The 27,271-nt window shown below is 46.7% G+C and overlaps 1 protein-coding gene across 3 annotated transcripts in view; it reads left to right on the plus strand.

The window, feature by feature from the left end:
• The window catches only part of AP3B1 (adaptor related protein complex 3 subunit beta 1), a 1,440,584-nt gene that overhangs the window by 1,241,992 nt on the left and 171,321 nt on the right, over window positions 1–27,271 (plus strand). The gene's annotated exons all lie outside the window — the stretch shown is intronic.

A 27,271-nucleotide genomic window follows, 5' to 3' on the forward strand; every position in this document is an offset into this window, starting at 1 on the left:
GAAAAGAAGTAGGTTTTGGGTCTTGCGAAGGTGGGTTGTGAGGGCGTTCCAGGTTTTGGGTGCAAGGTAGGAGAAGGATCTGCCCCCGGTGGTGGTGTGTTTGATGCGGGGGACAGAGGCGAGAGAGAGGTCAGCTGAGCGGACGTTTCGTGTGGGGGTGTGGAAGGTGACTCTCGTTGAGGTAGGCAGGGCCTGTGTTGTGGAGTGATTTGTGTGCGAGGATGAGGATCTTGAAGGTGATCCTTTTGTCAATGGGGAGCCAGTGGAGGGATTTGAGGTGTGGAGAGATGTGTTCGTGTCGGCGGAGGTCGAGGATGAGTCGTGCTGCTGAGTTCTAGATGCGTGTAGTTTGCGCTTGAGTTTTAGAGTGGTGCCGGCGTAGAGGGCGTTTCCGTAATCAAGCCTGCTGCTGATGTGTGCGTGAGTGACAGTTTTTCTGGTCTCTGTGGGGATCCATTTGAATGTTTTTCAGTATACGGAGTGTGTTGAAGCATGAGGAGGTGAGAGCGTTGATTTGTTGGGTCATCGAGAGGGAGGAGTCTAGGATGATGCTGAGGTTGCGTGCGTGGTTGGCGGGGGTGGGTGCAGGGCCTAGCGTGGTGGGCCACCATGAGGGGTCCCAGGTGTTTTTGTGTGGGCCAAAGAGGATTATTTCGGTTTTGCTTGAGTTGCGTTTCAGGTGATTGGCTGTCATATATATATCACTTTTGTCAATATGTGTGTGGTTTCCCTGGGGGGAAAAGGGTCCGACTTGTCTAGTGGCAGTTTTAGTGCCATAAAGAAGCGCAGAAGGTTTATATGCCTACTGCAAAGAGCAAATCTGTATTTTATGTAAATAGCTGAGTACATTAGCAAAGTCTATGGAGAGATGAAGGGCACTTTTGCTGGGTGGTAATGAGGGAATCCGAGGAGGAGGGAGTGGGAGCACCAATAATGATTGTTGGACTGGGCGCAGGAGGTGCTAAAGACTGTGACGAATGGTATGTGACAAGGTGTTTTTTGAGTGTCTTGAAAGTACGTGCTGATTGAGGGAAGAAGCGCAGGTAAGGTGGCCTCTACTGTTGCACGTATCTCACACACCATCGATTTTGTGACTGTCTACGTAGGCTAGTGTTTTAGAGCAACAGTTTAGCCAATAGCAGAGATGGCATCTTGATGGATGACTGCTGCCTACACTCGGGTTATAGAGGACCGCTCTGACATAGGATCAGAGACTGAGACATCAGATACTGAGACAGCATCTGAGGGATAGGACAATGGCGCAGACTCTGGGAGTGATTTTTCAGTCAGAGGAGTCCCATTCGATAACTCCTCTTCCAGTACATTATGAGGGAGGTGATGAGGACAGTCCTGCTGTCCCTTCGCAAGCTGTTTGTGCAACTGGGTAATAGTGGGTTAGGTCAACCCAGAGAGCAGGTGAATGCGGCGGCAAGCAGAGAGAGAGTGCTCTCTTGGGAGCTCCCCAATTTAGTTCAGCCCCAAATTCCACCACCCAAATCATATTGTGGAGACATCAAAATTATCCATGGCAAAACAAACTGGTTTTGTAAGGCAGGCACCTGTGTTTTTGGTCCTGGATTCGGCGGCCATATAGAGAAACACACTTAACCCAAACATTTCTGGAAACTAGACATTCGGGGGAGTCCACAGAGGTGTGACTTGTGTGGCTTCCCCAAAGTTTTCTTACCCAGAATACCCTGCAAAGCTGAAATGTTGAAAAAAAACTCAATTTTTCTCGCATTTCTGTCACACAAACTACAGGAATATGCTGGGATCCACAATATTCCTACCACCCAGTGACTCCTCACCTGTCCTGATAAAAACACTACCCCACTTGAGTGCCTACACCTAGTGTCTGTGTCAGGAATGGATCACCCCAGGGTCAACAGCTGCCTCACGTAAGGACCAACATTGACCGTTGTGTGATCTATTCCTGTCGCAGGCACCAGGCCTAACCACACAAGTGAGGTATCATTTTTATCGGGAGGCTTGGGGGAACGCTGGGTGGAAGGAAATTTGTGGCTCCTCTCAGATTCCAGAACTTTCTGTCACTGAAATGTGAGGAAAACTTGTTTTTTTAGCCACTTTTTGAGGTTTGCAAAGGATTCTGGGTAACAGAACCTGGTCCGATCCCCGCAAGTCACCCCTCCTTGGATTCCCCTAGGTCTCTAGTTTTCAGAAATGCACAGGTGTGGTAGGTTTCCCTAGGTGCCGGCTGAGCTAGAGGCCAAAATCTACAGGTAGGCACTTTGCAAAAAACAGCTCTGTTTTCTGTGATGTGTCCACGTTGTGTTTTGGGGCATTTCCTGTCGCGGGCGCTAGGCCTACCCACACAAGTGAGGTATCATTTTTATCGGGAGACTTGGGGGGACGCTGGGTGGAAGGAAATTTGAGGCTCCTCTCAGATTCCAGAACTTTCTGACACCGAAATGTGAGGAAAACTTGTTTTTTTAGCCACTTTTTGAGGTTTGCAAAGGATTCTGGGTAACAGAGCCTGGTCCGAGCCCCGCAAGTCACCCCTCCTTGGATTCCCCTAGGTCTCTAGTTTTCAGAAATGCACAGGTTTGGTAGGTTTCCCTAGGTGCCGGCTGAGCTAGAGGCCAAAATCTACAGGTAGGCACTTTGCAAAAAACAGCTCTGTTTTCTGTGATGTGTCCACGTTGTGTTTTGGGGCATTTCCTGTCGCGGGCGCTAGGCCTACCCACACAAGTGAGGTATCATTTTTATCGGGAGACTTGGGGGGACGCTGGGTGGAAGGAAATTTGAGGCTCCTCTCAGATTCCAGAACTTTCTGTCACCGAAATGTGAGGAAAACTTGTTTTTTTAGCCACTTTTTGAGGTTTGCAAAGGATTCTGGGTAACAGAACCTGGTCCGAGCCCCGCAAGTCACCCCTCCTTGGATTCCCCTAGGTCTCTAGTTTTCAGAAATGCACAGGTTTGGTAGGTTTCCCTAGGTGCCGGCTGAGCTAGAGGCCAAAATCTACAGGTAGGCACTTTGCAAAAAACAGCTCTGTTTTCTGTGATGTGTCCACGTTGTGTTTTGGGGCATTTCCTGTCGCGGGCGCTAGGCCTACCCACACAAGTGAGGTATCATTTTTATCGGGAGACTTGGGGGGACGCTGGGTGGAAGGAAATTTGAGGCTCCTCTCAGATTCCAGAACTTTCTGTCACCGAAATGTGAGGAAAACTTGTTTTTTTAGCCACTTTTTGAGGTTTGCAAAGGATTCTGGGTAACAGAACCTGGTCCGAGCCCCGCGAGTCACCCCATCTTGGATTCCCCTAGGTCTCTAGTTTTCAGAAATGTACAGGTTTGGTAGGTTTCCCTAGGTGCCGGCTGAGCTAGAGGCCAAAATCTACAGGTAGGCACTTTGCAAAAAACAGCTCTGTTTTCTGTGATGTGTCCACGTTGTGTTTTGGGGCATTTCCTGTTGCGGGCGCTAGGCCTACCCACACAAGTGAGGTATCATTTTTATCGGGAGACTTGGGGGGACGCTGGGTGGAAGGAAATTTGAGGCTCCTCTCCGATTCCAGAACTTTCTGACACCGAAATGTGAGGAAAACTTGTTTTTTTAGCCACTTTTTGAGGTTTGCAAAGGATTCTGGGTAACAGAACCTGGTCAGAGCCCCGCGAGTCACCCCATCTTGGATTCCCCTAGGTCATTAGTTTTCAAAAATGTACAGGTTTGGTAGGTTTCCCTAGGTGCCGGCTGAGCTAGAGGCCAAAATCTACAGGTAGGCACTTTGCAAAAAACAGCTCTGTTTTCTGTGATGTGTCCACGTTGTGTTTTGGGGCATTTCCTGTCGCGGGCGCTAGGCCTACCCACACAAGTGAGGTATCATTTTTATCGGGAGACTTGGGGGGACGCTGGGTGGAAGGAAATTTGAGGCTCCTCTCAGATTCCAGAACTTTCTGTCACCGAAATGTGAGGAAAACTTGTTTTTTTAGCCACTTTTTGAGGTTTGCAAAGGATTCTGGGTAACAGAACCTGGTCAGAGCCCCGCGAGTCACCCCATCTTGGATTCCCCTAGGTCTCTAGTTTTCAAAAATGTACAGGTTTGGTAGGTTTCCCTATGTGCCGGCTGAGCTAGAGGCCATAATCCACAGGTAGGCACTTTGCAAAAAAACAGCTCTGTATTTTGTGAAAAAATGGGATGTGTCCACGTTGTGTTTTGGGGCATTTCCTGTCGCGGGCGCTAGGCCTACCCACACAAGTGAGGTATCATTTTTTTCGGGAGACTTGGGGGAACATAGAATAGCAAAACAAGTGTTATTGCCCCTTATCTTTCTCTACATTTTTTCCTTCCAAATATAAGAGAGTGTGTAAAAAAGACGTCTATTTGAGAAATGCCCTGCAATTCACATGCTAGTATGGGCACCTCGGAATTCAAAGATGTGCAAATAACCACTGCTCCTCAAAACCTGATCTTGATCCCATTTTGGAAATGCAAAGGTTTTCTTGATACCTCTTTTTCACTCCTCATATTTCAGCAAATGAATTGCTGTATACCCAGTATAGAATGAAAACCAACTGCAGGGTGCACCTCATTTATTGGCTCTGGTTACCTAGGGTTCTTGATGAACCTATAAGCCCTTTATATCCCCGCAACCAGAAGAGTCCAGCAGACAAAACGGTATATTGCTTTCAGAAATCTGACATCGCAGGAAAAAGTTACAGAGTAAAACATAAAGAAAAATGGCTGTTGTTTTCAGCTCAATTTCAATATTTTTTTATTTCAGCTGTTATTTTCTGTAGGAAAACCTTGTAGGATCTACACAAATGACCCCTTGCTGAATTCAGAATTTTGTCTAGTTTTCAGAAATGTTTAGCTTTCCGGGATCCAGCATTGGTTTCACACCCATTCCTGTCACTAACTGGAAGGAGGTTGAAAGCACCAAAAATAGTAAAAATGGGGTATGTCCCAGTAAAATGCCAAATTTGTGTTGGAAAATGTGGTTTTCTGATTCAAGTCTGCCCGTTCCTGAAAGGTGGGGAGATAGTGATTTCAGCACCAGAAACCCTTTGTTGATGGCATTTTCAGGGAAAAAACCACAAGCCTTCTTCGGCGGCCCTTTTTTCCCATTTTTTTGGAAAAAACTAAATTTTCACTGTATTTTGGCTATTTTCTTGGTCTCCTCCAGGGTAAACCACAAACTCTGGGTACCATTAGAATCCCTAGGATGTTGGAAAAAAAGGACGCAAATTTGGCGTGGTTAGCTTATGTGGACAAAAAGTTATGAAGCCCTAAGCGCGAACTACCCCAAATAGCCAAAAAAGGGCTCAGCACTGGGGGGGAAAAGGCCCAGCAGCTAAGGGGTTAAATAGTTTCGAGACTACTGGTCTAGAGACACCCATTTCCAAAGAAGAGGTGATCACACCTTTATCTTATAGGAAATCCCATGCTCTACCTTCCCCTGCCCGAGTTAGGCTCAGCAGCATGAGGGCCGCACAGTGTCTAGGGACGGCACGCAGCCCCTGCAAGGCTGTACAGGCAGACTTTGGAGGATCCCCTAGATAATCCAAGGAGTACATGGTATCATGCAACTAGCACTGGAATTGGTGTAGGTGCATGATTCCAACATGTTTGATACCAAACATGCCTAGGTTTGGTGAAGCCATTCTGTAGCTGGACAACTTGTGTCCACTTCATGCCTTAAGATGAATTCCCTGCACTTACAAAGCCCAGGAAATGGAGTCTGGGGTTTGTAGGAGCTCCTCTGCTCATGCAGGGGTGCCCTCACACTTAGAACCATGCACCCTGCCCTTGGGCTGAAGGGACTACCTTTGGAATGACTTGCAGATTGCAGTGACTATAATATAAAGCAAACCTTACATCTGGATTGAAACGTGCATGCACCATTTCACACAGGCTGCAACGACATACCTGTAGTCACAGTTTGCATGGGCCCCCATGGGTGGCGCAATACATGCTGCAGCCCATGAGGGACACCTTGTTTACCAATGCCCTGGGTACCTAAGTACCATAAACTAGGGACGTTAATGGGTGTACCAGCATGCCACTTGTGCTGTGTAACAGTTACCATACAACTACATTTAGGGAAGAGAGCACTGACAATGTGTCCTGATTAGGAGGATTCCAGTGTACTACAGTCCAAACATACTGACACCAGGCAAAAAGTGTGGGCAGTTTTACCAGAAAGATGCTACTTTGCTACAGTACAGAAGGGGGTAGGACTCACTGGAAACAGGGATCCTCAGAGTCCCTAAGTCGCCGTAACAACGTATGAAAGTTCCTCATACTGTTTATTCCATTCCCAAAAGCATTGGAATGCTAATCAATCAGCAGAAGTTGGGAAACTGGACTAAGCAATGGTGTGGAATTGTGAACCCTCAAGTCAAGAATGCTGATGCTTCGCAAACCACATCTGGGTCTGTTTGTTTGCACCTGCTCCTCCAGTCTTTTTAACATTTCCCACCTGGTTTTGCCCTTGATAAGATTACATTTCTATTAAAATGTTGCTCTGATTGTCATATATTTGGAAATAAATTCTAATAAATGTTTTCATGCTTGAGTAATTTAGCCAAGTTAGTTGATGTGGAGGAGCAACCGTGGCACAAGGAACAAACACAAAGGACAAAAACCCTTCTTTTATTGACCGTCTTTTTAGAATGCCAACTATTGAGTTTAAGAAGGGCTGAGATCTGATCAGTTAATGAGGTCACCAGGCTAAGAGGGGGAAAGTACCTGTGAGAATTTCACTGTGTTTTTTCAGGTGAAGGAATTCTTGTTTCAATAATCACTGATGATACGGGTCATAGATGGATGTGATGCGTGCATTTAGTAGATAATAGATACAAATGTGGTCGTATGACACCGACATATGAAACACAACTGCACTGTACTCTGTAATTAAGATTAAAATATAGTTCCCGTGTTAGCACTAATATTTAGTGGCATTTCCCATGGCCCCTCTTGCCAGGCTTGCTTCAGATATTGTAAAAAGTTGTGGCTACTCTGAATGTTTTTGTCAATGTTTATTAAAACATACTTTTGGTAGTGGTCTTTACTGCTGCATCTGAGGGTGTGTAAAACAATATGCAATACAAAATGCACACTTCAAGTAATTACAAAAAGAAAACAAAACATTAGGGTTATAGATGTCAAGATCAAAAGTAGAAAAAGAAAATATATTTGCTTTGGTGTTTGGCTTCAGGTCCTTTTGCACATGAACATTTTTTAAGCCTTATGATTTGTCATCACTATAACTCTGAGTATGGAGCACCGGGCAGGTTTCACTTGCTTCCTAACTGGAAGAAATTTCAAGTACGCATAAGGGTTATGCGTTGTTAAAAATAATGCTATGGGTGGATGGGAGTGCGGACACTGCACTCAGTTTCCTGTTATTCATTTCACTTGTACTCTCTCTGCCGTTTTCGCGTAATAAACCTATTTGCTGTTTTGAGGCACTGTAGTTGGCAGGGGCGGCTGGCGAACTTTGAAAGTGATGGGGCATAAACAAATACCTTAAACAGTATGGAGAGAGTGAAAAGAACGAGCCCAAGACTGTTTAGAAAAGTTTGGGTGGGTTCTGCACTGAGAAAATGCCTAAGCAGCAGGGCCTAATAGTGGATTGCACAGTTTTACTATACATTTGTTAAAAAAGAGGTTTTGAATGTATTTTTCCAACATTGTTGCCCTCAACAAGAAACTTTGACTAAAGTGCTATATGCATTATATCTAGTTGTTCTATGGCACACTGTTTTAAAAATGTACACAACAACTTTATTTATTTTCTAGCCATAATTAAAATCAAATTTTCTACTTGGAAGGGACAGGCAGGAAAAATCAAAGTTTACACAAATCTATCACATCACCCTCACCATGAAGACTCAACTGGCCCCTATGCTAGCCTGCACCAGCTTCAAAACCAGCATCATTATCTACAATGCCATTGTTACCAGCAACCTTTGGCTATTTAATTAACATAGGCAACCTGCTCCAGTGGTTCTTGGCACACCTGTAACTAGGACACCATTGCAACAGAGATAAAGAAGTGCAAAAGGGCAAAAAAACATGACATTAGGCCTTCTCCATTGATGCACCCAAGATCTGCAGTGGCATTTTGACATCCATGAGGATAGCCAAGCCCTGCTCCAACTTTACAAACCAGCTAAAGATGCATATCTTTAAATAACACTACAGTCACGCTTTGCCTCCATGTAAGGCGCTAGCTACCCCTCCAATAAGTGGTTCATTATCTTTGACCTAATCCAGCTCTATGCTGCATTTTGGCAGGATTTGGATTTACAGACCTAAGAGGCAAAAACTAGCTAGATTTTACAGGCTCATACTGCAGTGTAACGACTTAAATAAATACAGCTTAAAAGATAAAACAGGTTTACACTGGTTTTACTTTCTTTGGCTTCAGACAGCAGTAGTGCTATATAAAACGTTAGTTGGTATGTCTTGTGAGAGGCATGAAAGAAGCAATGTTCTGTGACCCAGGGGTGTAATACAGTGTCCCCGCACACCCTGCTGTGCAAGGTGGCCACCATCCCATCAGGAGCCCCCCAACCATTCAGGGGGCCCTCATTCACCCAAAGCCAATTAATATATGAGATATGGGATACTCAGGGCCTCTCTGCACATTCTTTAGGGTGGCCCCATCATTTTACGTTTGCCACTGGCTGTGTCTTCAGGTTGATACTTTACATTGAGCTTCAGGGCAGGGTTACTAGGGTGGTGGCAGTTTAACAGTGAGCCTTCAAGGTAAGAGCAAGATTCAGACTGAACACACTAGCTGGCACAAAAGGAAAGGCAACCTGGACAAAGGAAAAGCTTTTCAATGTTAGAAGTTTTAGAGTACACTAATAACAGCCTTAGTCTTGGTCACTGACTGGTTTTCACTCTCTCTCAGGGACATGCCTAAAAGCATGGCCATCCTCTTTATCGTCTTTACATCGTCCACTGCCACTAAAAAGCCTTACTAAATAATATGCTTAACTACCAGTGGTACAGCCTCTTCAGCTAAAATGTCTTCCAGATTCCTCCTTGCTTTTCAGAAACAGAGGCCTATTGAAAATCAAATTATTTTGTCCATAGGCCACTCCACCTCTGCTGTAAAGTTACCCTAAGGTTCTTTACAAAATCACAATTGGCCATTAAATCAACTGTTATGAGAGCTATGCACAAATATAACACCTTCACAGAAAGATTATAGGTTCTTATATGACTATATTTGAATGCAACCTGTTTACGTTTTATTGCCATATGTGGCTCTACACTGCTCATCACATAGCTTGAGCTTTATTTTCAGTGCTGCCCGCTTATTGAAATGGAAAGTGCATTGATGAAGAAGACCTATACAAATGCACAGACCTATTGTTGGGTTTCTTATGCTGTCACATACTTTGATCTAGGTATATGACATGAGAGAAGGTAGTGATGTCCACGAACAATCACTACAACTTCTATTGCACAATATAATAATATATACAACTTGCTGAGCTTTCACCAAAGAATCTTACAACATATTCAGCAGACACACAATTTTTATCTGTCTTGGCCACACAATCTCTTATGTGGGACACTGAACTTCTGCCTGGGCCCCAATCACCATTGTGTAGGATAATCTGACATTGTTCCTAACTCCACCTGGGCCTTTCCAACATATAGAATATTCTACAATCTGACTGGGGCTCTACAGTGCAGGATCAGTATGTTACAGACAAACAACATATCTATCTGATAGGGACTTCTGATTGCAGATACCTTACCTTCAGCCTGAATCCAGAGATTTTTCTTAGAGCAGTACTTCTGCCCACCGTCAAGTGGTGTCTGCTGACTCCGCGTCCGTCGTTGGCATCGTGACCGCCAAATATGATGTTGCAGGTCATGTATAGGCGCTACCCTGGCCAGCTGATGTCAGTTCTTTTCTTTCCACGCCACTCTATGTGCAGATCTGAAGAGAGCTATCCCTACAGTCACTTTCTGACTGACTTTTGACTTTCTGTCGACGTTTTTTGACTTCTTGTTACATTGAGGATGTCGTCACGGAAGACCGGCTTTAAGCCCTGAGACTCCTGTCACCTGATGATGTCTGTGATGGACCCACACCTCGTGTGTCTGTGGTGTTTGGAACGTGACCCGAAATCATGCTTCAAGTGCCGGGCCATGAACCCAGAGTCTTTGAGGGAGCAGTCCATAAAGCTACTTGCAGCCGGCACCTGGTTCCGCATCGCTCCCGGTCTTGATCGAGAGGAAGGTCCCGAGACTTCTTGTGGAGCTCTTACTATTCATCATCGTCCCATTCAAAATCTTCAGGACACTCAGGTAATCATAAAAAGAAGTCAAAGCAGCACAAGCATTCTTCGACTTCACCCCGTCGGTCGGTCGGATAACATGATGCAGGAGAAGGTGCATTGTCGCTCAACTCCTCTGTCCTCACAGCCTACTTTCGGGTCCGCTCTCTGCCTCCCAAGTTTCCGGGAGCTGGAGTCACTCCTGCCCCATTGAAGGAATTTTACGAGGCCGTGCACCTTATCTATAGACAGTCTTATCCTGCCGGAGTGCCCTAAGGCCACGCAGCGTCAGTGGGGGCCCTGTAGGAAAGTCCCTCTTTTTGGCATGGTTACTCCCACTTTTTGCCTGTTGTGAGTGTGCTTAGACTGTTTTCACTGGTATCCTTCTAACCAGGACCCCAGTGATTGTGCTTTCTCCTCTAAGTTTGGTTGACTTGGTATCCTTTACACCCCACAATTGGCAAACTCATGTACACCTGTAAGTCCCTGGTATGTGGTACTTGGGCACCCGAGCATTGGTACATCAGGGAGCCCCCATGTGGTCAGAAACTCGTCTCTTAGTGACAGGCTGGCACAGACAAGTCAGTCCTGCAATAAAGGATTGGGTGTAATACAGTGGGCATCTCTAAGATGCCCTCTGGTTGCATTGTTTGTTGTTTATTGTGCTGAGAAGTTTGATACCAAACTTCCCAGTATTCAGTGAAGCCATTATGGAGCTGTGGAATTCATGACAGACTCCCAGACTATATACTCAATATGGCCAAACTGCACTTACAATATCTTAGAATGGACTTAGACACTGTAGGGGCATATTGCTCATGTAGCTATGCCCTCACCTGTGATAAAGTGCACTCTGCCTTAGGGCTCTAAAGCCTGCTGGAGGGGTGACTTACCTATGCCTCAGGCAGTGGTTTGTGGACATGGCACCCTGAGACAGGTGTCTTTTCTCCCCACCAGCACACACAAACTGCAGTGGCAGTGTGCATGTGCTTAGTGAGAGGTCCCCTAGGGTGGGTGGCATAATACATGCTACAACCCTTGGGGACCCTCCTTGGTCTCAGGGCCCTTAGTACCATGGGTACCTTTTACATGGGACTTAACTGTGTGTCGGGGAGTGCCAATTGCGGAAACAATGGTACAGGTTTTAGGAAAGAACACTGGTGTTGAAGCTTGGTTAGCAGGATCCCAGCACACTCTGTCAGGTTGGCATAAATATCAGGCAAAACGTGGGGGGTAACCATGCCAACAAGGGCACTTTCCTACAGGTAGGAAAATGGTGAAAGGGGTCATAGGAAGGTTTTCATCCTTAGTGGAAAGGTTACCATGCATGTGAAAGTACAAAGCCTTGGTGGTCTTAGATGGGGCCCTTGTCCTTGACCCCTGTAGGAAGCTGGCCCGGTGTGTGGTGAGCACCTATGGTGTTATCACCTTATACCAGGTCCAGGTATCCCATATTAGTGAGGGAAGACAGTGTCTAGGAAGCCAGGGCTCTTGAGAGGTAGCTGTGGATGAGCAGCCAAGACTTATCTGGGAGACATGCAAAGCTTATGCAATACCACTAGAGTCACACTGCACTTACACACATGAAAGAACAACACAGTGTAACAAAAATAAAGGCACTGGTAACACAAATACTAAAATACTGAATAGGCAATACTCCAATAGGAGGTAAGTAAACACACTACTATGTACACATTAGAAGCCAGTGATTAGCATAGAAAGCAATAGAAAATAGCAGAAATAAACAATAGAAAATAGTGAAGGTCCTAGGGGGAGACCAGGCCATATACTAAGTAAGTGGAATGTGAAAGGCAGTCCCCCACCCAAGGACATGGAATCAGTAGAAGGGAGCTGGAGGAACTAGGAACCCCAAAAGGTAAGTACCAGGATTCCCCCCAGTGACCAGGAGAGAAGAGGTCTGTACCAGTTTTTTTCCCCAAACCCACAGGTAAACTTTGTAAAAGGACTGTGCAAGACCAAGGCAAGACTGGAAGGAACAGAAGATGGATCCTGACAGAAAAGGACCTGCAAATGAAGGGGACCAAGTCCAGTTCCAGTGAGAGTATCCAGTTGGGACAGGAGCCACTACCCACTCTTTTGTAGGTGCAGGACCAGGTGGATGATGAAGATGAGGAGTCGGCTATGCAGCGCAGGAGCAGAAGAGTTCCAGAAGTGTTGCCATCAATGTCCCACCTTGGAAGAAGAGTTGTAGTCAGTCAATGGTGCAGAAAAACCACCAACAAGCCTTTGCAAAGGCAAGAGTTGCAAAAGAAGAGTTGCAGAGCTGCTGGGGACAAGAAAGATCCGATGGGACTCAACCCAAGGAGAGGAGGCCCAGGTGACCCTCGGGAGTGAGAACAGCCAGAAGTCGAGGATCCAGCCCCCGCAGGCAACTTGCAGGCACAGAATTTGCAGTGAGGCCCACTTAGCACACCCGAAGAGGAATCCCATATCGTTGAAGTAGCAGGCAGAAGACTGTGCTGGAGGCCGGTGCTACAGGGAGCCCGAAGATCCCTTGGAAGAAGAGCCAACAAGCCTTGCTAGCTGCAATAGTTGTGGTGCACAGGGGTACTGTCCTGCAAGGAGAGGCAAAGACTCACTACCTCCCAAGTTGGACAGCTGGTAGAGGGGACCAAGGGGACCACTCCAGACCACCACCTGTGCTGTAGGATCCATGGAGAGCTGCGAGGGAGTGGATCCATGCAGCTGGTTGTCAAAGTAATTGGTGCCTGCAGATGCACAGGAATGACTCCTTCACTCCAAGGGAGATTCCTTCTTGCTTAGAGTGGAGACTGAAGACTTGCCACCCTCAGAGGATGCACAGCTGGGGAAATGTTGCAGGTGCTGGAAAGAGCCAGAGAAACAATGTTGCAGAGCGAAGTTGTTGCTGGAGATGCAGATTGTGGCTTCCTGTGAAGTCCATTTGCAGTTCCAGTAGCCAGAAGATGAAGTAAATGTTGCAGAGGAGTCCTGCTGGAATCTTGCAAGTTAAATCTGAGAACCCACCTAAGAGGGAGACCCTAAATAGCCCAGGAATGGAGGTTGGTCTCTTAGCAGGGTGACCACCTATCAGAAGGGGGCTGTGACGTCACCTGCCTGACCTGGCCACTCAGATGCTCCCAGGGGCCTCTGCCCACCTTGGATTCAAGATGGCAGAATCAAGTGTTCAACTGGAGGAGCTCTGGGCACCACCCCTGGGTTGGTGATGGACAGGGGAGTGGTCACTTCTCTTTCCATTGTCTGTTTCACACCAGAGCAGGGACCAAGGGTTACTGGACTGGTGCAAACTGGTTTATGCAACGAGGGCACCAATTGTGCCCTTCAAAGCATGCCAGTGGCTTGAGGAGGCTACCCCTCCCAAGCCATGTAACACGTATTTCCAAAGAGAGAGGGTGTTGCCTCCCTCTCCCAAAGGAAATCCTTTGTTCTGCCTTCCTGGGCTTGAGCTGGTCAAGCAGCAGAAGGGCAGAAACCTGTCTATAGAATGGCAGCAGTGCGGGCTGCCTGGAAAAACCCTAAAAACTGTCAGGAGCAAAGCTGGGGGTCCTCTAAGGAGCCCCCAGAGTGCATGGAGTCATACAACCAATACTGGCAACAGTATTGGGGTATGAGTCTGACATGTTTGATAACAAACATGCCCAGGTTCGGAGTTACCATTATAATGTGTCCAGTACACGCATAAAATGATGTCCCGGCAAATCCAGGAAAATGGGGCTGAAGTTTGTAGGGGCACCTCTGCTCATGCTGGGGGTGTCCTCACACACAGTTGCCTGCACTCTGCCCTCTGGGCTAGGAGGGCCTGCAGTAGGGGTGACTTACAGTGACCTGGTGCAGTGACCTGTAGTGAAAAGGTGCATGAACCTTTTCATGTAGACTGCAATGACAGGCCTGCAGACACATTTTGCATGGGCTTCCATGGGTGACACAATACGTGCTGCAGCCCTTGGGGAACCCCTGGTGCCCCAGTGCCCTAGGTACCAAAGTACCATATATTAGGGACGTATATGGGGGCACCACTATGCCAATTGTGGGGGGTGAGAAGTCTTAAACAACCAAATATAGAGGGAAAGAGCACAGTACTGGGGTCCTGGTTAGCAGGATCTCAGTGAACACAGTCAAAACAGAGTGGCTGCAGGCAAAAAGTGAGGGTAACCATGCCAAAAAGAGGGTACTTTACTACAACCCGTCATGTCAATCTGGTTATGAAGAATTTTTTATTGGCTATATGAATTTTTTTTAGCACAGAACCATTAATTGCACATTAGCAACAAGAGCATTAGGTAATGTGTGGCTTAACTATGTCAGTGCTTTGGAGGCAGGATCAAAATGGAGACTGAGTTGCAAAAGGTGCAGAAATCCATGCCATTCGGTTGCAGGTTTGGAAAAAATATATCATCTTACCTATATATCTAGAATGAAGTGTATGCATGTATGTATGTATATATATATATATATGAGATAATATCGCTCTCCCTGATGTGAATCTAGCATTCCAGTGCCTGACAGGAGAAGATAACCCCTACAGAGGTTAGGGTAGACAATTCAAAATTTCCAGAGCATGGTGGCCTAGAATGAGAACACTCTGCTGTTGCGTCTGCTAAACATAGTGTGTTCAGAGATGACAAGAGATTGTCTGTGGCAGTCCATGGAAATGGGATATTCTGTCTGTCCTCCTTAGTTTGGCCCTTATAATTTTGGGCAAAGTAAGTCCAAACTAACATCCTAACATTTTGTACTGTTTAGGAAAGCTCAGTGAATCTCTAAATACTTGTTAGATCACTGGTTGGAAACAATTTAGTTTCTAATAGTAATATACGTACCTCATAGAGACTTCTACCTGCAGATTCCTTACCTTTGAATTCCTCCCAGGCGTCAGACTGGATCCGGGAGATTTTACGTGAGCAGTACCCCTGAGTGCGAGTGGGTGGAGTCAATCGGCTCTGTGTCCGTCATCAGTGTTGTCCACGATGGAATTGATAACATAGTTCATATATAGGCGCTACCCAGACACGCTGTCAGTTATTTTCTTTCCGACTCAGCCAGCGCTGATTTGAAGAGCGGTACCCCTCAGTCATTTTCTGACTGTTTTCTTTTCAACTTTTTGTCAATTATTTTTTAGATCACTCCTGGTGTGTCAGATAATGTCGTCTAGAAAGAAGGGTTTCAAGCCCTTTGGATCCTGTCATTGTGCAATGTCCGTGACGGGTCCGAACCTCATGGGCATGTGATGTTTTGAGTGCAATCATGACCCAAAGTCATGCTCCAAGTGCCGGGCCATGCATCCCAAGTCTTTGAGGGAGCAGTCCCTAAAGCTGATGATGGCCTGGCATGCAACTCTGCGCTTGTCTCGGTCGAGAGGAAGGGACCGGTGACTGAGTCCAAAGTCGCCATCGCCCCATTCAAAGTCCTCAGGTCGATCAGGTGAGTTGAGGCATAAGAAAAATAGTTATAAGTTGAAGCGTTCTTCGCCTTCTCCCCGTCCATCGGCCGACGCGACAGCTGAGTGGTCGTCATTCTAGGCCTTGTTCTTTGGAACCTACGACTGTGGTGACTCATCACCCCCGAGTTTTCGGGAGCTGGAGAGACCTCTTGTAAGAAGTTGGCTCTGTATATAGTATCTCAAAGTGAGATATAGTGTGCACAGAGTCCAAGGTTTCCCCTTAGAGCTTGATAGTGGCAAAATTAGATAATACTAATGCTCTATTTTGTGGTAGTGTGGTCGAGCAGTAGGCTTATCAGAGGGTAGTGTTAAGCATTTGTTGTACACATACAGGCAATAAATGAGAACACACACTCAAAGACTTAACTCCAGGCCAATAGGTTTTTATATAGAAAAATATTAATTTCTTAATTTATTTTAGAACCACAAGATTCTGAATTCAAGTAAATACATAAATTGTAAGATACTTGGTATAGGTAAGTATGGAACTTTGAAACTTTGAATGAAAACAGTAAGGTACACAGTTTTTGCAAAAAATGGCAATAAGCTTTTTGAAAAGTGGACGCTGCAATAATCAACAGTTCCTTGGGGACGTAAGTACAAGTTAGTTTAGCAGGTAAGTAAAGCACTTACAAGTTCAGTCTCTGGGACATAGGCAGCCCACCGTTGGGGGTTCAAGTCAACCCCAAACACCCAGCACCAGCAACACAGGGCCAGTCAGGTGCAGAGGTCAAAGTAGGGCCCAAGTAACATAGGCCCCTATGGAGACTAGGGATGCTCCGGTTCCAGTCTGCTAGCAGGTAAGTACCTGAGCAGACCAGGGAGGTTTTGTAGAGCACTGGGGGGGACACAAACAGGCACACTAAATACACCTAAGTCTATAAACAAAAATAGTTTCCAGGCACGCGACTAAGGGTAGGTTCTCAGCAGGATCAAAGGATGACTAAATAATATTCCCTTTGACCTGTGGCTTGCGCATTACAATGATGCCTTCTCTCTACTTTGGGATGGGCGACCTCCTGACTAATTGCTGGTGACAAGTAGTCCTCATTCAGTAAGTGACTTTCCAGCACTAACTAAAAAAAAGTTTTGTAAATAGGAGAAGTAATTGTTACGGTCCTGATGAAGCGCCAAGGGATCACTTCTTGACCGCAGAGGCGTGAAACATGTTGACCACACTATGTCAGGACTAGGTACAACACCTTTTTCCTCTCTATTAGGAGTTTAGTGGGACATTATTCCCTGCATTAATTAACTCCTCTTGGTTTCTTTTTTAATCTTGGCCTGATCCTTTTTTCTGACTTATTAAATGATAATGCCTACGGCTCAGAGCCAATTTTAACTCACTAGTCCCTCCCTTTTTCTCTTATCGTCAGTATTTTCTGCAGGCTTGATTACATCTGCTAGATTACCTTCGGTTGAGTACCACCACCTTGTGTGGGGTGGTCCGCCAGACATTGCAGTGCCAGTCTGACGAGGAGATTGCCCAATAATGACGCTTGACATCCTAGTGGATGCTTGAGGGCTCTCCTGAAAATACTTACAGTTCTCCCTGCATGTATTTGGATTGGAACAGTGTACCATTTTTGTTTATAGACTTAGGTTTTGGGAGACCGTACACTGGACCAGAATTCTCCCAGTCCCTCTCGCTTTTTTTTTCACTAAATACACCCTCAGCGGCATAGGGGCGGCCGGGTGCAGTGTGCAAAGTAGGTGTCGGGTTTTGCGTTGAAAGCAATGGAGGGACCCGGGGGCCACTCTGGCAATGCAGGCAGGGCACAGGGGTGCTTCTCGGGTTAGCCACTTACTGGACAAGGATGAGGGCCGCCTGCTGGTCACTCCTGCACCAGTAGGTGGTTCTTCTCGGGCCTGGTGTTCTTCCAGGCGTCGGGTTCTTTGTTGCCGGGCAGGCGCGGTCAGGGGGAGCCTCTGGATTCTCTCTGCAGGCGTTGCCATGGGGGTGCAGGGAGTTCGTCTCAGGGTGTCCACGTCGTGGGAGTCGCCTAGGGGTCCTCGCTGCAGTGTTGGTTTCTCTGGACACGAGCCGGGGTTGTCGGGTGCATGGTGTTGGGGACTCACGTTTCCAGAGTGAGGCTGGAGTCCCTTTAAAGATGGTTTCTTCTTGTCTGTTCAGACAGAGCCGCTGTCCCCAGGAGTTTCTTGGTCCTTCGGTTGCAGGGCAGTCTTCTGAGTCGGCAGAGGTTGCTGGTCCCGCTGGATCAGTCGCTGTTGCAGGTTCTCTGAGTCTGGAGACAGGCCGTAGAGCTGGGGCCAAGTCAGTTGTTGTCTCTGCCGTGCTTTTCAGGTCAGCAGTCCTTCGTCTTGTTCAGGTCGTCAGGAAATCTGTTTTCCTGGGTTCAGGGTAGCCCCTAATACTAAATTTAGGGGGGTGTTTAGGGCTGGAGGGCAGTAGCCAATGGCTGCTTTCCCTGAGGGTGGCTACACCCTCCTTGTGCCTCCTCCTTTTGGGGAGGGGGCACATCCCTAATTCTATTGAGGGAAATCCTCCAAAGCATGATGGAGGATTTTCTAAGGAAGGGGTCACCTCAGCTCAGGACACCTTAATGGCTCTCCTGGCTGGAGGGTGACTCCTCCCTTGTTTTTCTCATTTTCTCCTCCGGACTTGCTGCCAAAAGTGGGGGCTGTGTCCAGGGGGCAGGTGTCTCCACTAGCTGGAGTGTCGTGGGGCCAGGTTTTATAGTTCCTGCAGGGGGAGGTGTGAAGCACCTCCACCCAGGACAGGCTTTGTTCCTGGTCACAGAGTGCACAAAGGCACTCACCCCATGTGGCCAGAAACTAGTCTTAAAGTGGCAGGCTGACAGAGACCGGTCAGCCTAGCACTAGCAGTTGGGCTGGCATGCCATCTCTAAGATGCCCTCTGTGTGCATTTATCAATAAATCCCACACTGGCATCAGTGTGGATTTATTGTGCTGAGAAGTTTGATACCAAACTTCCCAGTATTCTTTGTAGCCATTATGGAACTGTGGAGTTTGTGTTTGACAAACTCCCAGACCATATACTCTTTATGGCTAACCTTCACTTACAATGTCTACGAATTGGCTTAGACGCTGTAGGGGCATAGTGCTCATGCAGCAATGCCCTCACCTGTGGTATAAGGCCTGCTAGAGGGGTGACTTACCTATGCCATAGGCAGTGGGTTGTGGGCATTACATCCTGAGGGGAGTGCATTGTCGACTTAGTCGTTTTCTCCCCACCAGCACACACAAGCTGTGAGGCAGTGTGCATGTGCTGAGTGATGGGTCCCCAGGATGACATAATACATGCTGCAGCACTTAGGGACATTCCTTGGCCACAGGGCCTTGGTACCATTTACAAGGGACGTATCTGTGTGCCAGGGCTGTGCCAATTGTGGAGACAAAGGTACAGTTTTAGGGAAAGAACAATGGTGCTGGGGCCTGGTTAGGAGGGTCCCAGTACACTTTCAATCATAACTAGCATCAACAAAAGGCAAAAAGTTAATGGGTAATCTTGCCAACAGTGGCACTTTCCTACACCACTGCACAACTAAAAGAAATTTTGGAGGCCATTAGTCTCATTTTTGGGCAGTCCTACCTTGCTGGAGTTCCTTCGGGCCCCACAGGTGTTAGAGGGGGTCCATTGGGTTCTGAGCTTGTGGCCTTGACACAGATGGGTTCTCAGGGATCCAGTCCTGGATCCAGACCAGTGACTGTCGTACCACCTCAACCTTCCCAGGCGCTAGCCCCGATGCCAGTCCTCCTGGCAGCGCCGGTGCCATCCTCATTGTCATCCCTGACTCCAACACAGAGCTGGATGGGTGTCGCCTGTTGCTAACTCCAGTGCCGGCAGGGGCTGTGCCTCCTCGTTTAGCTCCTGAACCCTATTCTGCTGGGCTAGGCCTTGGGAAAGAATGGGGTGTCACTTGACCCTTTAAAATACCAGCCACACAAAGAAGAAGTGGACTGACGTGAAGACCTGGGTGAAGCCAGTGGAGTGGGCACATCTCCAGATACTGGTATGCTTTCTCCCGCTACCATGGCTACGGAGGAGGGAGCCTCTTATGCAATGGTGGTGAGGAGGGCAGCTGACGTCATTGACCTTCAGCTACCCTCAGTGGCCATCAAGACTAATTTCTTGGCTGAAGTCCTGCAACTAGGCGCTTCCACCTCTGAATCCCTGCTCCTGATTCCTTCATAGACGTCCTTCTGCAAATCCAGCACAGGGGCTACTGTAAGTAGGACGATTGCCCCCCAACATCGCCCTGCACCTGGGAACCCAAGTTGCCTTACGCAACACCCCACCCCTGAGAGCTTGGTGGTCCAAGCCTCTACTTCCCATGGTGCATTCCTTACCACTCCCTCGGATAGGGAATCCAAAAGGCTGGATTCATTTAGGAAGATATTTTCTTCCACTAGCCGTGCATTGTAGTCTGTTAGCACCACATGCCTTTTGGGCCCTTAGTTAGTACTCTCTCAGGCTGTTGCTGATGGGAGGGATGCAGCAAAGTAGTTCACAATCTGTTGCAGACTGGACATGACCGACTCGCTAAACTGAATAGTTTCAGCGACATTGGCCCTGAGGTGCCACGTCTGGCTAACGACGTCTCGTTTTTCTAGGGATGTCTGAGCTTTTCTGATGGACATGCCCTTCAATGACAGCCGTCTCTTCGGTGACGAGGCAGGCTTGGCGCTTGAACGCTTCAAAGATTCTCATGCTCGGCCAGGTCCTTGGGCTTGTGGCGGCCCCTTGTCTACCCCCAATCAGCCTTTTGCTCCTGAATTGGCAAAAGAAGGTGCTTCCAACAAAGCCAATTCCCATCCAGTCACCATGCAGTTCATGCTGCCCAGCCTCTGTGTTGTTGAGGGTGTGGGATCCAGTGATCTTGTGGGTCAGGAGACCATCAGTCTCGTCGGTGTTGCTACCCTTGCAACCCCTCTTCACCACCACAACAGTCTCTAACCCTCCTCGTCTGCCTTTCTTCTTCCAGGAACAGCCAGAATTCGCTATCACCTGCCCCACTGCCAGTCCATTACTTCAGACAGATGGGCTTTGGAGATCGTCCGGGGCTACTCCCTCTCGTTCGAGACAGCTCCTCCATTCATGCCACCATCTCACGACCAGTAGACGGAGGATCATTTATCAGTTCTCCACGAAGAAGTTGTGGCTCTTTGGCCAAGTGGGGGACATAGGGTTATGCCAGAAATAGGCTGTGGTTACTATTCCCGCTACTCTCTGGTCCCCAAAATGACAAGGTTCTTCACCCTATCCTAGACCTATGATCCCTCAATCTCTTCCTCAAGAAGAAGTTCAAAATACTCATGTTGGCTCAGGTCTTGTCTGCCCTGGACTCCGAAGAGTGGACTGTAGCGTTGGACTTGCAGGACACCTATTTTCACATCCCCATCGTGCCTGCCCACAGATGTTACTTGCGGGTCACGGTAGGCCACAAAAACTTTCGGTTAATTCCTCTTGGTCTTACCAGTGCCCCTCGGGTGGTCACCAAAGTGATGATGATGGTCGCAGCTCATATGCGGAGATCAGGGATATCAGTCTTCCCCTATCTCATCTCCCACGTCCATACTATGGCGAACTCCTGCATTCACAGGAATTCACTACCAACGTACCAAAGTCACACCTGACTCCCTCTCGGACTCTTCTTTTCATCGAAGCTGTTGTGGACATTGTGCAGTTTCGGGCTTATCTTCCCAAGTGGCGAGTACAGGACATTCAGGCTATGATACCGATGCTTCAGCCTCTATCCAGGATTTCGGTGAGACTGAGTCTGAAGCTGTAGGGACTCATGGCTTCCTGCATTCTGCTGGTGACACATGTCAGACGGCATGCAGGGGCTTTGCATTAGGACCTAACGTCCCTGTGAGCGAGCATCAGGGAACCTCTCCAACATTGTACAGATCTCAGAAGGAGCTGCGCAAGACTACAGTGGTGGTAAACAATCTGTGTCTGAGCCAGAGGCATATCTCTCTGCCTTCCCCAACCAGATCTGACAGTGGTGACAGATGTGTCACTCCTGGAATGGTGCGGCCATCAGGTGGAGATCAGAGGAATCTGGTCTCTGGGTGAAGCTGGACTCCACATCTACGTGGGATCCGACTGGCATTGAAAGCCTTTCTTTCCTCAATCAAGGGGAAGATAGTGCAAGTGTTAACAAACAACACCGCCAGGTGGTACTGCAACTAGCAGGGGCAGGGGGGGTGGAGTCATGGACCCTTTGTCAAAATGCTCATTGCCGCCAACATGGCTGGAACAGCAGGGTATATCCCTGCTGGTTCAACATCTGATGGTCTCTCTGAACACCAGACCAAAAGTACTCAACCAAAAATGCCTAGCTGATCATGAATAGCGTCTCCATCCGGAGGTGGTACGAGGTCTCTTAAGGCAGTGAGGAGAGCCTTGGTTAGATCTGTTTGCCTTTGCTAAGAATGCTCAATGTCAGCAGTTTTGCACGCTGGAGTTTCCAAGGTGGCACTAGCTCGGCAACACTTTTTGTCTCGAGTGGAATTCAGGCCCCCTGTACACCTTTCCACTCATTCCACTCCTGTCCAGAGTTCTCAAGAAGATCAGGAACGGCCGGGCCCAAGTTCTCCTTGTGGCTCCAGACTGGGCACAGAGTGTCTGGTATCCTGAGCTGCTGAGCATGTACATCGATCCTCCGATCAGGCTGCCCCTTTGGTAGGATGCTGTGTCAGCAGCAGTGGATGGTTCTTCACCAGAACCTCTCCGGTCTCCATCTTCTTACAAGGAAATTGGGCAGCAGCAGTTGACAGCTTTTGACCTTCCCCTGTTATGTCATCTTGGCAGCCAAGCATCCCTGCACCAAAACGATGTATGTGGAAAAAAATTGTAGTATGTGTATGGTGCACACTCAAGTCTGTTGATCTCCTTTCTGCTCCTCCTTGTGAGGTCCTACTGTTTATTCTTTCCGTTACCCAGCAAGACTTCGCTTTGAACTCTCTTAAGGACTATTTATCTGCTATTTCTGCCTTCATTTAGTTGCCTGACCAACCCTCCTTGTTGAAGTCTCCTATTGTACTTAGGTTCCTCAAAGGTCTTACTCATCTCTTCCCACCATTCCCATTTATTATGACCCAGTGGGATCTTAATTTGTTTCTGACCTTTTTGATATGGTCTTCTTTTGATCCTTTTCGCAGCTGTCCTCTCAGGCTTATCACATTGAAAACAATATTTTTGGTGGCAATTACATCTCCTGGCGCTTAGGGGTACTGTTCTCAAAAAATCTTCCGGATCCAGCATGACACTTGGAGAGAATCCAAAGGTAAGGAATCTGCAGCAAGATAAGGTGTTACTGAAGGTAAGTAACTTTTCTTTTAAATCAATATATACAAACCACATCAGCCATTGATTTGTCTCATCATGTATCTCACTTTAAGATCAGATGCACCTTTGTTTCCCACGTCAAGGGCCTCCACTGCAGCTTATAAAAGTATCACTGTTGGTCCCAAAAGATGTATTTATCCAGATTGCTTATCAGTGAAATGGTTCATAATATTTTAAAGTTATTGAAGTATAAAAGGTCTTGAATAAGCATAAAAATCTAGGTTTAAGAAACTGGAGGCACTGACCGTATTATGTCATTGTTTCAAATACAACACTGAATAAAGCTATCCTACACCAGCTCAGAAGGAAGGGTGAGTGAAAGATGAAAATGTTTAGAGTTAGGTGGTGGTGTGCTTCTTGGCTTAGATCAGTGACGGGCATAATATACTTCTTGCTTGTTAAAGGGGCTGCAATACCTTTTTTTTTCATCCCTGCTTCCAGAAACGACTTCCACTTAGTAAGGCTCATCGTGATCTTTTTTTTGTTGTTAGTTTTTACTGATGCACAATATTTACTGCAGTGAACCTGCCCCACAAGTAGCAAAGCAGCATTTGTGATGCACATCGAGATATTGCCCCACCTCCTTGAGCCAGCACTGCACCTATTTCTTGAACCATGAGATGCTGGCTAAGAATGTTAATTGAGGCATTTTCTAGGATGATCCTAGTGTTTAAGGGCAACAAAAGCAAAGTGATGGATTGAATGCTTGAATTAAACTCAACCTCTGGCTGTCGCCAGGGCCCCATCCCAATCCATCATGGCTATGCCTAGACATGGGTGCTGTGCACATTGTGCCACTGGACCTAATTTATACCTAACTGATGAACCCTAATAAGGGCGAAACGGGTCTTAAGTTGCTTGTGTTATTGTTCAAAGAGGATCTGGCTTGGCAATTCAGGCTTGACTGTTGGAGCAGGGTGAAGGCTGAATTTCTTATGGCTGGGTTCAGACTGAGGTGGCATGGTGTGCAAAATAACAATAGACTGGGGTGCGGCCAGAGTGATTACCAGTTGCTGAGATTAATTCAAGCTTTCCATCGATCCCTTCTTTGTATAATTCAGTGTGATAACCCTAGTGTTTTGACAGGACCGCAGCCCATGGTAAAGGTGCAAATGTTTTTTGAGGATGAGCTGTGGGGATGCATTCAGGAGGTCTGAAGAATAATTGTGCTGGGCTTTTTTCTGGCTGACAGGGTCTGCCTCTTGAAGGGTTATAGAGAATTGTGTGGAAAAAGGGAGAGTTTTTCCTGCATCAGTATCTATACATTTCCTTCTTGGGCCAACCACCTGTTCCTTCCAGGCCCGAATCTCTCATAGTGAAATCTCAACTGCACAATACCTTAATTACAAGTTTACCAATAGAATTTTCTTCGGCCCAACTGTCTGTGAGTCCCCAACCTTTCTTTCATCACCTTATTCAACCTACGGGCTTGCCTCTACATGGTCAAAATAATTTTCCAAAGCGCAGAGTAGGCATAATCAGGGTTCGGGCCCTACCCTCAGTGTGAATCAGATACCGGTGACACCCTTTGATCTCAATGGCCTAATTGATATGCTGTCTTCCAAATTTAAAAAAACTTGTGACAGAGAGTTTTCACCCATTATACGCACAGTAGACATCTACTCCGTTTTGTCAAAATCAGTTGATAAGCAAGCAGAGACAGTTGCAAGCTATGATATTCAAGCTGTGCCTTATCTATTTCACCAACCACACCAACTAGATCCATAGTTCAATCCTTGTGGCAGACCTGCCTGCCCTCTAGCGATTGGCTCATGGAATACAAGGAGGGATTTCATTTATCCTTTTCGCACTGACAGAACACCGTCCAATAAGAGTTCATACTGCAAGAGTGGATCCCTCAGTCCCAGCATTGGACATTCGCAATAAACTACCAGCTGTCCCATCTCTCTCAGTCTGTGTGCCCTTATATTATGCTACATTATAGTTTTAGTTGACATTGCACCCTCAGTTCCAAGGGCATCTTAAACTACGCAGCACTTAAATAAAACAAAGTGTGTCATTGGTTGAAATGAAATGTCAGGTATGATAACTATTGCTTTAATGATATTCTGATGACACGAAGGGTAGCCTGGGTTTGGCCACTATGCAAGGAATACAGTGGAGATTGTGTCATTATCAACTTTAAGAAACCCTTGCCAGGTTGCTCAGATCTTGGCCTTAGCTAATGTAGATGTTTTGTCTTTCTCTGCAATTAAGCCTCTCCCATTGGACTGTTTTTGTATCGACATATGACCCACCGCCCACAAACCTTTGTAATACTTTCAAAAATCTCATCAGTAGGGGTCCTCCAGCCTGTACACGAGATGGCCACCTCTAACCGTTTTGCTATCCTCGCAGGCTCCATCGATACATTCTGACGGCCAATTCATAAACTATGTGATTTGGAGAGTAAAGGCCCGACTGAGGAGAAGGGAGGACTCAGGGTTGTGAAAGACAATACACCCCTACCGTTTGAGTCCAAAACCTGTCAGTTGGAGCATTGCTGCCTGGAGTTTAAAATAAATATCAAGTAGAACATTGGGTCAATTTAATCAAGAATTATGATGTGTTCCTTATGCAAGAGACTTAGATGACCTCAGAGGTTTTCTTTTAAGACTATCTGTTTTTTTTGTGAACTTGCAACTGCCCTCTCCTGCTGGAAGGACCTGTGCTGGCTTCACCACCTAGATTAAGACTTCCAAAAACTGTTCTGTTTCTCCTATACTTGTGTTTAGTAACGTGATTCAGGCCTTTCACCTTCACTGGCCCAATACCTATAGTTTTTTTTTAATTAATTTTTGCAACAATTTTTCCAATAAGTCGAACATGAATTTTAGTTGATCTTTTGATTTTTATCTTCGAAATAAGCACTAAACACTTTACTACAGGTCTGCCTTTTAATGTACTGCTGGCAAGGGATTGTATTGCTAAACTGGGATGTTAGAATTTATCCTGTGCTTTTAATCCTTCGAGTTTTACGGTCACAAGGGACATGGTTTGGTAGAGATGTGAGGGGGCAACAGCTGTATAATTTTTTGCCCCAATTAGACTTGAGTAATGTTATTGAACTTATTGGGCTGGGTCCTTCCAGAGTCCCTATTTTTATTGGGAGAGGAGGCTGGACTAGGATTGACTGTATTTTCACCTCTTGGGACCTCATAAACAATATGAGTAAATATTTTGTTAGTCAACAAACATTTAGTGACCATAGCCCTCTTAATGTCAGTTTAGCTGTCTCCGGGGGGCAGGCAAACCCCAAGCCAGTGGCAGCACTGGGCTTATCACTAAAAGCAATGGTCTTAAATTGGTTTGGAAAAATTATGATTTGGGGTGTGTTCTGGAGTGCTTAGTTGAAGATAATTATGAAATTGTTGATCTCTATCAGTGAATATTCAGATATTATTGATGTCTATGTCCTGGACCTCTGTATAAGGGATATGGTGCTAAAGCCTATTCGGACCAAAGGTGACATGCATCCAGGGTGGTTTGATGCCATGTGCAAAATTGCAAATGCTAATTTCAGAGTCGCCTTGAAACATACCCCTTGCGATAAGGAGGAAGTTAAACAGTGCAGGAGAAATTACAGAAAGGCACCGACAAAGTGAAAATTTGATTTACGTAGGGAGGTATAGGAAGATTTGGTGGCCTCCTGTAAAGCTGAAATACCTATGCTCTTTGGAACATAGTGAATTCCAGGAGGCATCAGTTCAGGACCTGGCGCAGACTATTTCTCAAGAAGAATGTGTTGCCCACTTTAAATTCATATATTGCCTACCATTCGGCAGTGGCAGCATTTGTGCTGAATCCCTTCCTGTGTATCCACTTCAAGTTAATTTTTATTAAGAGTAGGTTATAGCAGCAATCAAACATAGCTCCAGCAATAAGGCACCAGGTCCTGACATGGTCCCAAGGAAAGATATTCAGCCACGGCTGCCACAGATCTGAAGGGGAGGAGGTATACATAAAAAAAATGTATATAATAGTTTAAAAAAACTTACCTTTTTCCCATTGCCGCCACCTCCTGTCGGGTTGCTCCTCTGGTCTTCTTGTGGTGTCCCAGCACAAGCTCTCCAGGAATCCTGGTGCTGCTTACATGCTAAACATAGCATGTAATCAGTGTCAGGACTGGGCTGAGCAGCTCGGAGTGCTGCTCAGACACAAGCCTGGGGTCTGTGCTGTTTCTCTAGCCCGGTGTTGGTGAAACCTAAGTGCGCGTGAAACGGCTGGCCAAAC

The sequence above is a fragment of the Pleurodeles waltl genome, chromosome 1_1 (genome assembly GCF_031143425.1).
Source record: "Pleurodeles waltl isolate 20211129_DDA chromosome 1_1, aPleWal1.hap1.20221129, whole genome shotgun sequence".
In the NCBI taxonomy this organism is placed as follows: Eukaryota; Metazoa; Chordata; class Amphibia; order Caudata; family Salamandridae; genus Pleurodeles; species Pleurodeles waltl.